Genomic DNA, 13,049 nt, shown 5'->3' on the forward strand with positions numbered 1-13,049 from the left:
GAATAAACGTTTTGTGCTGTTGATAAAGAGAAAACTTCTGATATTTGTTTATAACTAAGCTGGTAATTTTGACAGCACTATAAGAGAATTTTTTAAAAAAAATAGAAGCAGCAGAAATGGAATTAAACATCTAGAATTATATATGTTTTTGTTCGTTTATTTTGATTTGGTTTGACTTGATTTTGCTTAGGAAATATCTACCAGTTAGCAGAGAGGTAAATAATGAAACCTAATGTCCAGAGAATGGATATGTTAAATCTTAATTGGGAAAAGGTTGGGAAAAACTTCTCAAATTTATATTTATATTAATCAGTTTAGGCTCAAATAACTTAATCAGTTGTTTGTTTGATTGACAAAACTACCTGTAATTTATGCAGCAGAATATTACCGTGTTTCTCTGAAAATAAGACCTTGTCTTATATTTTCTGAACCCCAAAATAAACACTTGGCCTTATTTTGGGAAGGTCTTATTATTTTGGGGCATGTGGAGCAAGGCAGGGCCCCCCTTGCCATCTTACATTATTTCCAGCTCTATCTCCCTAACTCTGAACAGAGGAAATGGTGGGGACTGGCTGCCCATGCATTAAATATTTTCAGGGAGGACTTATTTTGGGGGGAAGGGCTTATTTTAGGGAAAGGGTTTATTTTTGGTGGATGTCTTATTTTCAGGGAAACATAATAGTTTAACACTTTCTATTGTTATTGTATTGTGAATCACGAAATGATTCATGGAGTATTCAATACGTTTAAACAATGTTTACATTTGCCTAATTAAATTTTACTTATGCACTGTATAAGTTAAAACAGAGAGAAATAATTAATAATTATTTAATTAGATTTCAGACTAGATTGCATATAAAGGTGGAATATCAGATAAACTAATGCACTTTTAGAAAGAAAGTAACTTTCATCCTATCCATTAAATAATTTCCTTGCCTGTTGTTCTTCTGTTGTTGATGTGGTTGTTGTAAGACATCCTAGGAGGATTGAAATTATCTCTAATTGTTTTATCTCTTGGCATTTGTCTGAAAAAAATCCTTCCTCATACTCACTGTTGGAGAACTGGTAAATACCACCTCTGACTGGCCCCGCCTCCATCTATTCTCTGCCTTTCAAGTCCCAGCTGATCAGGAAGAAATGGGAATTTTGCAGTATCCTTCCTCTGGAGTGGGGTGGGAATGGAGATTTTACAGTATCCTTCCCCTGCCACGCCCACCAAGCCATACCAAAACCATCAAGCCACGCCCACAGAACTGGTAGTTTAAAAAAATTGAATTCCACCACTGGTTGTAACACGAAGGACTGATTCAGCCAAGAAATACCAGGAAGCACAGGTTGCAGCTAGGAAGGAAGGGAGGGAGGGAGGGAGGAAGGGAAAGAAATATTTCAGTTTTGTCTCAATGAGCTTGAATATCTAGCCATCTAGTAACAGAGATTTGTTTGAGGACTGCTTCAGGACAATTGGCTGTGCTCACTTCCTGGGTGCTATTCCCAAGGTTAAATGAACTGGATTATTTTGCAAACTGTCAGTTTCATAATTCTGTTCCATTAAGATTAATAGATTTTGAGACTTCCGGTTGTGGTGCGGTGCTGTCGCTGTGTGTTTCCCGGTCCTCCGGGTTTCATCTGGCCTTTTGCGTTGATTGATTGCCCTATCGGGCGACCGCGGACCCGTAGAGCCCAAGGTCTTTGAGGGGAAGTTTTCGTGCACCCGGGGGTGTTCGGCGGACCCCCCCCGGGGGACGGGAGATCCTCCAAATCATCAACCAAAGAGATCAGCTTTTTTTTTTTTGCTGATCCGGAAGCGCTGCGCTCTGCTTTATTTTGGAAGCCGCGGTAACGACAAATATCTTTGGGGGTGTTATTGCTTGCTGCAGAAGGACTGAGAACGGTTTTTGGATCTGTGGATTACGTGTTGGATTACTCCCTGTGAAAGAGACATCTCGACTCCTTTTTTTGAGTCTGAAGAACGAGAGGCGGCGACTTCGATTTGTGAGTGTTACGATCCTGGCAAAGATGGCGACGATGACTCGGCGGAATTTACTTGAAGGTTTTTAAAATGAATTTTCGCCACGTCTATCTGTGATTTTGACTTGCCCTAGAACTATCAGCTACACTTTAAATTCTCGCAGGGAGAGAAGGTTTAAGTAACGTGCTTTGAAGGTAGGAGAAAGTTCAAACCCCCCCCAACAAGGATATTTTTGCTATTTGTCTTTGAAATAACATCTTGATTAGTTGGAAAAAAATAAAAAAAAATAAAGCAGATTAGAGTTAAAACAGCAACCGGAAAACCCCGACCCAATTTTTTTTTTTACCTACCATTTACCTTACTTTCCATACCCTTTTTGCCTTAATTTTGCCCCAATTTTGCCTTAATTTTTATTACTTTTCACCTCCCTCCTTTAATACTAAATAAATAAACTTTGCATAGATAGATATTTTTGCTTTTTTTTTTCTCTCTTAATTCTCACTAGTATTACTCCTTTTCTTTTTGGACATCTTTACATATATTGGATTACTTTTGGATACTTGGAATTTAAACAACTTGGACAATTTGACAATTTGATATTAGGACACTTGAATCTTGGACGTTCATAGATCCGGACTTTTGGACAACTTGCTAATCCTCGACTGTCTCTTTTATTTCTCATCCTTCCTGGAACTTTGTCATTAAATTTATTTCATTAACTACAAACAAAAGTTGAAACCATTGACTTTACTCTTTGAATTTATACCCCAGCAATATCCTTCTATCAAACTCTCAATATAACTGAACTGAACTGTACTGAATTGGATTAACTCAATAGCACCATACTGTTGTCGAATCACGAACCCTTTGATTTGGATTGATTTGGATTGAATTCTTCTTAACTTACTTAATTTACTTAAATCTTATATTGATATCTTTGGACTATCTTTGGACTATATATACCGGCAAAACTTCTTTATCCAATTGTGTAATACTATATTTACTCTACTTGCTGAACTATTTATAACTATTTAGAACTATTTATATAAATTATATTGTATTATATTATATTAAGATAGACTGTACTATACTTAGCTAGAATATACTGATAGATTATCTTGACTAATACTAAACCTTAGACTTTATTGTTATTTATCCTTAATTAACTTTAAATACCAAATAGTAACAGGACCTTTTTTCTTTTATTTTATAACTTATAGTAAATTAATGTTTAAGATTTATCTGATCTAATCAACTGACTTAATTAACTGATTTAATTCCTTAATAGAGTAATCCCCCGATTGATTGACTGTTTTTCCCCTCATATTGAATATTGAATAATTGTACTACTGAACTATTATTTTCTCCCACTTTTTCTTCCCTCCCTTTTCTTTTCCATACATTGAGATATTATTACTGGAGTCATATTGATCTAAATGCTATTTTATTGATAACTTGAACCCTAAATATAAACTGTCTTTCCCTTGTTACTTCTTAACTGTAACAAATTCTGATATTCTTTTAACAGCTCTCTACTAATTGTATCTTTAAAAACAAAAACAAAAACAAAAAATCTTTACTACACATATTGCAACTTTCTATATCATCTTAATTACTCTAACCTCATTACTTCCGACAACATTACATATACTTCTTTACACCACATACATCTCTTTACTATAACATACACACCATTTATATACTGTTCTAACGACTTCTCCTTAATACAAAATGTCTGCCTCAAATCAACCAACCCTTATGAAATCTTGGAAGAAAAACCCCAATCAGCCTGCAACACCAAATTCAACCCAGCAACGCTCAGCGGATTTGTCAGACAAAGCATCTCTCCAACAACAAACACAAGAAATTCCTAACATATCACTAAATGCCTTACTGGAGAAGATGAACAAAATGCAAGACACACTAGATATTAATTTCGAATCCATAAAGGGAACGATGGGAGAAATGAAGCAAGACATCAAGAAAATTCAAGAACATGCGGGTTGTCTTGAGGAGCGAACGACTAAATTGGAAGACCAAATGGAAGTTGTCTGTGAAACAATCACCAAGAACACAGAAAAAATAAACAATATCGAAGAATTAACCAACAGGATGGAGACCAAATTCCAGTTTTCAGAAGCAAAGGCAGAATACAACAATAAATCCCTGGAAGAGTCCCTTATGAATCTGGAGCTTGAGAAATCAGCCTTTTTTTTGCGTTTCCAAAATATCACAGAAAATGATCAACAAGACCTTCCTTACACGGTGGCGACAATAATATCTAAAATTATTGATAAACCAACGGACGAAATTTTAGCACAAATGGACGAGGTATACCGGCTTACAACTTCATACGCTAGACGAAACAGACTCCCACGAGAGGTCCACGTACGTTTTCTCAAAAGGAAACTTAGAGACGAAATTTATAATGCCTCTAAGGATAATCCAGCTACTCATCAAGGTCGAGACATAGTAATCTTACGCCAAATCCCGAAGCGAGTAAGGGAGAAACGCAAACCCTATCAAACGCTAGCCACTAAATTAAATAAAGAATCTATACAGTTTAGGTGGATGATTCCAGAAGGAATGACGATTACACTTCTGGATAAAAAATATAAAATTTCCACTCCTGAAGATGCAAGAGACTTCTACGCCCACATCTTGAAGATGGATCAATCTGCCCTTAAAGAATTCGACACTAGAGACACTCCCAGGAATGAAGAAGCTACCCTTGATGACAATCAGATAAATAATGATCAAGAACTACAAAGTCAAAATGATGAGTCAAGCAAACATGGACCAGTCACCCGGGCAAGAGCTGAGGCAAGAAAGGAGAAATTTAAGGAACCAACACCACAACAATAAACAACCTCAAATCACACTATTTTCAACAAACATAAATGGTCTGAACTCATATAAAAAGAGACAAAAAATATTCCATAAACTATTTGAAAACAACTATGATGTAATCTCACTACAAGAAACCCACATTAAAAATGAAGATACTACTCTTTTAGCTATTCCCAACCCTAAAATTAAATCTGAGTTTGAATTCTTTTGTGCTTCCGCTTCCGAAAAAAAGAGAGGCATAGTTCTATATGTTAAAAAAATTTATTCTCCAACATTAATATACACCGATGAAAATGGTCAATTACTAATTGTGCAAATAACCCTACAAAATAAAAGAACAATAAATATAATATCAATATATGCACCATCTGTTAGACAATCTTCCTATTTTAAAAATTTACACAAAAAAATATTAGAATTAGATTTAAACGATTTTGTGATAATTGGAGACTTCAACGCAATAGTTGATGTAAATAAGGATTATAAAGGTAACTCCAAGTGCCGTACCCGTAACATCATTCCCTCTACTTTTCAACAAATAATTTATGAATATGCCTTAAAAGACATTTGGAGATACTTTTACCCTAAATCTATACAATATACCTTTTTCTCTCCCCCCCATCGAACCTGCTCACGTATTGACATGGCTTGGTCTAATATAGAAATAATAAATCAAATAATTGATGTTCAAATACTCAATGCAACTTGGGCAGACCACAATCCCCTCCTACTCACAATAAAAGATAACACTTACAATATTCCGCATAGATGGTCAATGTACTCAACAGTGATAAACCAAAAACAATTTCAACATAAAATACAGAATGATATCCCCCCTTTCATTCAAATTAACTTTAATGGCGAGATACCCAACGAAATAGCGTGGGACGCCACTAAAGCATATATCCGCGGTGTGTACATCTCATATACAGCAAACAAAAACAAAGAAAAATATGCACAACTTCAAAAACTAAACATCTCTCTTCAAGAAGCAGAAAAGCTACTCTGCAATGATCCTAAAAATAACATAACCCTATTAGAAATAAATACGATCAAACATCAAATAAATTTAATAACACAACAACATATTGCCCAAAAGGTTAAAAATGCGAAACAAACATATTTTGAAGCGGCCAATAAACCAGGACGTTGGCTTTCTCTCAAATTAGCTCATCAAAAATCCGATAGAAACATAGATACTTTAGTTGATCCCTTTGGACAACTGAAAACGACCAATTCTGAAAAAAAACAAATTATTCAAAACTTTTATCAACAACTCTACCAAGTCTCAAATTTGGATGCCGATTTAATATCAAAATATTTACAAACAAATGAACAAACAACTATGATAACAGATGACCAAAGAACTCTTCTAAACAAACCAATTTCTATTTCGGATATTGAGGCTGCAATAAACAAACAAAAAAACAATAAAACCCCAGGACCAGACGGAATCCCATCTGAATTTTATAAATTTCATATGGATATAATGGCTCCCATACTCTTAGACATCTATAACAATGCGCTCTCACATGCAAAACTGCCCGCATCCTGGTTTGAATCCTATATAACCCTTATCCCTAAAGACATTGAAAACAGACACCATTTGGAGAATTATAGACCGATTGCATTACTTAACACTGACTATAAAATATTTGCTTCAATAATTGCGGACAGACTAAAAAATATATTAAACAAAATTATTCATTCTGACCAAAACGGATTCCTTCCGGGAAGAAATATTTCCACAAACACAAGAACTATATTAAATGCCTTGGAATACTATGACAAAAACTATGACAAAGCAGCTGCATTAATATTTATGGATCTCAAAAAAGCTTTTGATAGTCTTCAATGGCATTATCTTATAAATCAAATTAAATTCATGAATTTTGGCTCCAAATTTTTCAATCTAATCAAAACTATTTACTCTATTCAATCGGTCAAAATTCTTTTTAACAATGATATTACTAACACAATCACTATAACTAAGGGTGTACGCCAAGGATGTCCTCTGTCCCCACTTATTTTTATTCTGGCCATTGAGACCTTTCTCAAGACTATAAGAAACAACTCACAAATTCACGGTATTATGATTAAAAAAGAACATTACAAACTGCAGGCCTTTGCGGATGACATTGTATTCATCCTACAAGATCCAATTCGAACAGCACCCATTCTATTTGATGAAATTTATAAATTTGGTGAAATATCTGGCCTACAAATCAATAAAAACAAAACACAAATTTTGACAAAAAATATGATACCAAAAGAGATACTTACCTTGGAAGAATTAATTAAAATAAAGACCACAAAAAAAATTAAATATTTAGGAATTTGGATGACTTCGAATTATGCTACGATCAAAAAAGACAATTATGAACGATTAGCTAAAGAAATGCAACAAGATCTTAACAGATGGTCAAAATTAAACTTATCTATTATGGGGAAAATAGCTGCCATAAAATCAAACATTCTTCCAAGGTTTCTTTACCTATTTCAGGTTGCTCCAATAAATTTGAATAAAACTTTTTTTAATACTCTCCACAAACAAGTAAAGAAGTTTATTTGGACCAAGAAGAAGGCCAGAATAAAATTGAAAAACCTTCAAGACCTTAGATCCAGGGGTGGACTTGGACTTCCAGATTTTTACATGTATTATCAAGCTACCATTTTAACCATGATTAAAAATTGGATTACATTCCAAAACACAAGACTCTTAACTCTGGAAGGATTTGATCTTCTTGCTGGGTGGCATACTTTCTTGACAGCAGACTACCACAAAATACCCAAATACTTTAAAAATCATTACTTACGTAAAACACTAATAACAATCTGGTTTACTATAAAAAAAAATTACTACACCTCAATACCAAAATGGATATCCCCCAATGAAATAATAACTTTTCCCAATCTTTTCTCGTACTCCAAAACTCTGAGATACCAACAACTACTTGATGAATCAGACGCTCTTATTTCTAAACAACAATTGAACAATCAAGGAATTAATATAGACTGGTTAACATATTTACAAATTAAACTAAAATATGAACAACACAAAAAGCAATTTGGATTTCAAAATAATAATGTAATAGACACGATTCTTTTCGGCCCTTCTACAAAAATGATTTCAAAATTGTACAACTACTTACTAATTCAAGAAAATCCCGAAGAGCAAGTGAAATGTTGTATGATAGCTTGGGCTCAGAATTTTGGATATACGATCAACTTAATTGAGTGGGAGAAAACATGGACATCAAACTACCGTATATACTCGAGTATAAGTCGCTCCGACTATAAGTCGAGGCGCCTATTTTTGCCACAAAAACTGGGAAAATTTATAAACCCCTGTATAAGTCGAGGGTGGAAATTGCAGCGGCTACTGGTAACTTATAAAAATGGAAACCAATAAAATTACATCAATTGAGGCATCAGTAGATTAAATATTTTAGAATATTTATTTCAAAGAACGCCAGTAAACTAGCTCTGTAAGTTTAAAAGAGGGTAAACAGGTATATATCCCCCAAGGCAGGTATAGGCAAAAAAAATGCAAGTACCTAGGTACTTACCTCAATCCCCTGCTCCTGCTGGTTTGGGTTAGGGTTAGGATACTTGACCTCTCCTTGCCTCAAAGAGATACAATTTCCCTCTATATTTACAATTACTGAACATCCAAAATATACTTAATTCTATGTATATATGCCATATGTGTAAATAAATATTACACACAGGCACACAAAAATATACTGTACATTATCTACTATATAAACTGTATGTGTGTATACAGAGAGAGAAAGAGAGAGAGCTCTTGTAAAATTATATATGGTACATTCAACCTCACTTACTGTAATAGGAAAAAAACCCCAGAGTCCACTTTCTGCCACACAGTTAACCATAACTAGAACATTACACATGTCTTCAGATGTACCGGTACTTCCCTAGCTTGCACATCACTGTTAGAGCTAGGAAATGTCATGGATTGAGTAAAATGTGGTGATTTTCACTTAACAATGCTTTTGCTTAACAACAAATTTTGAGCTCAATTGTGGTCATAGGTCTCTGTCTGTCTGTCTGTCTGTCTTCCTTTCCTGTCTGTCTGTGCCCCCCTCCTGTCCCCTCCCCGGGTAAATTACAGAGTCAATACTGTATTGTTTTTTTATTTAAGGTTACAAAGCAAATGAAGAATCATTTTGAGTATTCTTTAAAATTTCTTCAGTGAGATCCATAGCTAATCTGGCAAAAAAAATTTCACCTGGCAAAACTTTTTATTGTTGACATTAGGCACAGCCAGAGAGATGTCTTAAAAGGCAAACAAACTGCCAAAAAAGTATGTTTTTAAAAAAATATAATATTTTGGTTGTTGAATTTAATTCTGCCTTGGCGCGGGGCAGCCCCCGCAGATGGGTGGCTGGCGAGGACCACGCATTCCCATCTTTGTGTCCGCTGGGGTTAAAGGAAAGTTTAGGGACCCCCGCCCCTTGGAGAAATGCCTCGTTGGTGACATTCTGAGCGTTTTTGCCTCCCCACTCCAAAACCCCCACTTCTCGGCAGCTTGCCGAGGCTGAGAGGAGAGTGATTTTAAAAGGCACTCTCAGCTTGGGGTTTTCTCCCCGCTGAAATGTTGCTCGGCCGCCACCCTCAACACCCGCTTTGTCCTCGACCCGGCAGAAGAAAACCGCGTCCTTTCCTGTTGCTCTCTTCCCGAGAGGTGGGGTGAGGGGGTGTTGAGAAGACAAGCAAGAATCCACCCCCCCCCACACACACCTCATCGGCTTTTCCCCCCTCTAGCGCGGCATTGGAGTGTTTGGCTGGCTCCTTTTCTTGCGGGGAGAGGGGGGGAAAGCTGGGGGGGTGGATTCTTGCTTCTATCTTCTCGCCACCCCCCCCCCCACACCTCACCGGCTTAGGAATGTCGTTGCCTCCCACAGCCACTTCCCCACGCGCTTCGGATGTGCCTGCCTTTCCTACAGCGAAGACAGGCGGCACCTTCCCGAAGGGCTCAGCTAAGCGGGTGGGGGAAGGGCTGGCCATTTGCCGCCTCTCTCCGCTGTAGGAGGGGCAGGCGCAAGCAAAGCAACGTTCCAAAGCGGTCTCCGGGAAGCGACCGAGAGAAAGGCAATCGTCTGCCTTTCCTTCAGCTCAAAAAAGAAGGCAAATGCCCTGCCTTCCCCCAGCCGGTTAACCGAGCGCTTCAAGTTAACCGGCTGGGGGAAGGCGGGGCATTTGCCTCCTCTTTCGGGCTGAAGGAAAGGCAGACGATTGCCTTTCCCTCGGTCGCTTCCCGGAGACCGCTTTGGGACATCGCTTTGGGAGAGGGGGCAACTCCTCCCGGTTTAAGAAGCAAGAATCCCCCCCCCAGCGAAACGGCTTTTTTCTTGTTTAGCGCGGCGTTCGAGTGGTTGGCAGGTTCCTTTGCTTGCACGCAAGAGCCAACCACTCGAACGCCGCGCTAAACAAGAAAAAAGCCGTTTGGCTAGGGGGGAGGAATTCTTGCTTCTTAACTGGGAGGAGTTGCCCCCTCTCCCAAAGCGATGTCCCAAAGCGGTCTCCGGGAAGCGACCGAGGGAAAGGCAATCGTCTGCCTTTCCTTCAGCCCGAAAGAGGAGGCAAATGCCCCGCCTTCCCCCAGCCAGTTAACTTGAAGCGCTCGGTTAACTGGCTGGGGGAAGGCAGGGCATTTGCCTTCTCTTTTGAGCTGAAGGAAAGGCAGACGATTGCCTTTCCCTCGGTCGCTTCCCGGAGACCGCTTTGGGACATCGCTTTGGGAGAGGGGGCAACTGCTCCCGGTTTAAGAAGCAAGAATTCCCCCCCCCCAGCGAAACGGCTTTTTTCTTGTTTAGCGTGGCGTTCAAGTGGTTGGCAGGTTCCTTTGCTTGCACGCAAGAGCCAACCACTCGAACGCCGCGCTAAACAAGAAAAAAGCCGTTTGGCTGGGGGGGGGGAAATTCTTGCTTCTTAACCGGGCAGTTGCCCCCTCTCCCAGAGCGATATCTTTAGCGGTCTCCAGGAAGCGGCTTAGGGAAAGACAGCCGTCTGCCTTTGCTTCAGCTCCAAAGAAGTTCTGGGAGAGGGGGCAACTGCCCGGTTAAGAAGCAAGAATCTACCCCCTAGCCAAACGGCTTTTTTCTTGTTTAGCGTGGCGTTCGAGTGGTTGGCTCTTGCGTGCAAGCAAAGGAACCTGCCAACCACTTGAACGCCGCGCTAAACAAGAAAAAAGCCGTTTGGCTAGGTGGATTCTTGCTTCTTGACCGGGCAGTTGCCGCTTCTTTCTAGCTGAAGCAAAGGCAGACGGCTGTCTTTCCCTCAGCCGCTTGCGCCCTCTTGTGGTGACATGTCAGTCACCCGAGTATAAGTCGAGGTCGGGTTTTTCAGCCCATTTTTGGGCTAAAAAAACCCGACTTATACTCGAGTATATACGGTATAAAATGACAACTGCAATGTCCTATAAGGAGAACCAAATTAAAATGTTTTATCGTTGGCATTTGCCCCCAGCAAGAATATCCAAAATGTTTCCCAACTTCTCACCGACCTGCTGGAAGTGCAAGATCAAACCTGGAACCTACTACCACACATGGTGGACATGCCCAATTGCACAAAAATACTGGACAACAATTCAATCCCTAATCGACCAAGTCATGTCAATCAAATTACCACTCAAACCTGAGCTCTATCTTTTGGGGATATTCAGACAAAATCTTACTAAGACACAAAAATACCTTATACTACAAATAATAACTGCTGCCAGAATATCATATGCCTCTCTTTGGAAATCCGACCAAGTACCCTCTTTCTTTACAATAATTACGAAAATTAACGAATGTGCTGAAATGTCCAAAATAGCAATGGAAGCACAAAACAAAAATGACTCAGAATATTACGAAGCATGGGAAAGTTGGCATAAATGGGTTTCTCAGAAAAAATACAAAAAATTTTTATTGTAAAGTTTATACATTACCATACCCAAAACTACCTTCAACACTTAAATTAATATTAAAATAAATTAGAAAAGAAGCACCAAAAACTAATCAAATTTGCAACAAGAAAATATATCAAATCTCTTTTTATCTGTTTTCTAACTAACTTAACACACATTACAAACATACTGACTACTTTCAAAATAATCAATCTTTATACACACCCATCATATCACCCACATACTCCCCACCCCACAATTAAACAAAAGTCGTCCATAAAAACGTCTGCATTAAATGCAGACTCTTCTCTCTTTCTTTCTTTTCTTTTTTTATATCCCTTTTTTCTTTTCTTTTCTCCCTTTCTCTTTTTCTTTATTCCACCTCTTTACAACTAAAACTTTAATGCCAATATATGTATACTAAGGAACACTATATTTGAGTTACTTCCAAATATAAATAGTAAGATTAAGAAAATAAGAGTTATTACGTTTTTTCCAAAACACTTGTGTACTATAACTCACTTGTATTACAATTCTATTATAATATGTTTTGTTTTTGAATTCTCCCCCCCTACCCTATCCTACCCCCAACCTTTTATTCTGTCCCCCCTCCCCCCAATCCCCCTCCCTGTTTTTAATTATTCTTGTAAATAAATAAAGTATTTTTCAAAAAAAAAAAAAAAGATTAATAGATTTTTTTCCCTACTATGATTTATTCCTGAAAGTCCTAATATTCTCAAACTAAACTTAATCCTAATTAAGGGTTGGCCAAGGAACGGTGAAGTGGATTGTATGACACAGAATGCTTCTATTTATGTGAAGTTGATCGGGCTACATGATGGAACCACCATCTTTTCTGTGATTACCCTAAGTAACAGGTGTATTTTAGGAGAAAACTGGAGTGTATGTATGGTGGCACAGTGTAGCTGGGCTCAGCTGGGCTCACAGAGGTCACAGTTATCATAGATGCTATTTTAAGAGACACCCTACCACTGAGGCATGATGGAATATAGAGGGGAAAAGGAAAATTGATCTAACCAGAGTGGAAAAGCAAAATAGAACTTAAGACTGATGATAGTAAGCTGCCTGTATTCCTATGGGATCCTTGGCATTCTCTAAGTTTAATTGTTTTCTTGTAGACATTTCATTATCCAACTCTGTAAAATCATCAATACTAGAAGGGAGTCGGGTTTCTGTATCTTAACTATCTTATGTAATTTGTTAGATTTACCCCATGAGTCATTTTACTGCTAAACAAACATCTTGGTTTTTCTTATACAACCTCATAACTCCATATTATTACTATGCTATCCTAAG

This window comes from Erythrolamprus reginae, chromosome 1 (assembly GCF_031021105.1).
Source record: "Erythrolamprus reginae isolate rEryReg1 chromosome 1, rEryReg1.hap1, whole genome shotgun sequence".
Lineage (NCBI taxonomy): Eukaryota > Metazoa > Chordata > Lepidosauria > Squamata > Dipsadidae > Erythrolamprus > Erythrolamprus reginae.